This window comes from Oryza sativa, chromosome 6 (assembly GCF_034140825.1).
Source record: "Oryza sativa Japonica Group chromosome 6, ASM3414082v1".
Lineage (NCBI taxonomy): Eukaryota > Viridiplantae > Streptophyta > Magnoliopsida > Poales > Poaceae > Oryza > Oryza sativa.
This window is the reverse complement of record NC_089040.1, coordinates 17,665,798-17,667,335: the sequence shown is the minus strand read 5'-3', so window position 1 is coordinate 17,667,335 and position 1,538 is coordinate 17,665,798. Positions and strand designations below refer to the sequence as shown.

Here is a 1,538-nt window from a genome sequence, read left to right as displayed (position 1 = left end):
AATCATAAATATCTGAAATATAATTTAAGTGCATTTTACAAATTTACAATGTCATTCAAACAAATATTCCAAATACAGAGGGTCATTTATATATTTTTCTAGAAATGTCAGGGTTTGAAACGCAAAGTTTCCAATGCGGAGGAATATGCGATTAATTTTCGAAAACCACAAGGGCCTTTTTGCAAAATATATGGAGATTTTTTCCTTCTATTCTCTTCTTTCCTTCTTCCTTATCTTTCTTTCCTTCTTCCTTATCTTTCTTTCCTTCCTTCTCTTTCTTTTTCTTTCCCCTTCCTCCCCTGATGGCGCCAGAGGGTGCAGAGGCCGGACGGGCGGTGGTGGCGGCGCGGCGGGTGCGGAGGCCGGTGAGACGCTATGACTTCTATTCTCTTCTTTCCTTCTTCCTTATCTTTCTTTCCTTCCTTCTCTTTCTTTTTCTTTCCCCTTCCTCCCCTGATGGCGCCAGAGGGTGCAGAGGCCGGACGGGCGGTGGTGGCGGCGCGGCGGGTGCGGAGGCCGGTGAGACGCTATGACTTCTATTCTCTTCTTTCCTTCTTCCTTATCTTTCTTTCCTTCCTTCTCTTTCTTTTTCTTTCCCCTTCCTCCCCTGATGGCGCCAGAGGGTGCAGAGGCCGGACGGGCGGCGGCGGCGGCGCGGCGGGTGCGGAGGCCAGTGAGGCGCTGCGGCTGGCCGTAGGCGTCGTGGCCGGGCGACGTCGAGGACGAGGCCGTGCGGCGGCTCCGTGCGATGTGGAGGCCGAGACGGCGTGGTGGGGCTGGCTGCGGCCTCGGATGGAGGAGGCGGTGGCGGCGGCTGCGGTCGCTCACGAGCGCGGACCCTGCGGCAGCGGCCGCTCGAGCGCGCGGATCCGGGTACGCGCCCCACGGCAGCGGCGCGCCCTTTCACTCCCTCTCCTTCTCATCCCCTCCCCCTCTCTTCTGATCCGGCGGAGGCGTCGGCGGCCCGGTTGCGGCGCCATCCCCTCCGCCAGATCCGGCGGCGAGAGGGGAGGCGGTGGCGGCCCGGCAGCGGGAGGCGGTGGCGGCGTGGCAGCGGGAGGCGGTGGCTGCCCGGTGGCGAGACGATTATTTAGATTTTAGATATTCTTGTGTAATGTTTTAGTGAAAGATTTCTGTGATATTTTTAAATGTTTCCTGTGATATTGTTTGATCTGGGATTGGGATTGATTTGGGATTGATTGATGCGGGGTGGATGAGCTCGATGCATGCAATCTGCTGTTCTTGATTCGGCGGTGATGGACTGGTGGAGATCGGCAGCGGGGGTGAAAGGTGATGCCGGCGCTAACGGTTTCTCCCCAGTGACGATTTCTCTCGAATGCTCGATCGCTTCGCCTGAATGTTTTTTTTTTTGGACTGGGCGGAGTAGCGGATGAGGAGGGCCACGTGGCACGATGTTAGGGGAGGCAATCCTGGATGCTGGTAGCGCCACGTGGCCCAATCTCAAGCCGGGTCTTGGACCTGGAAATCGTATATAGAGATTTGACACATCCTAATATAACGAATCTGGACATACCATA

General features: G+C 55.7%; 1 long non-coding RNA gene across 1 annotated transcript; it reads left to right on the top strand.

Moving 5' to 3' along the window:
- The first annotated feature begins 244 nt into the window (after positions 1-244).
- Positions 245-1,186, top strand: LOC112939298 (uncharacterized). The gene is made up of 2 exons (XR_010742116.1): positions 245-519; positions 630-1,186. It is a non-coding gene; the product is annotated as an uncharacterized lncRNA (long non-coding RNA).
- Positions 1,187-1,538: the final 352 nt, after the last annotated feature.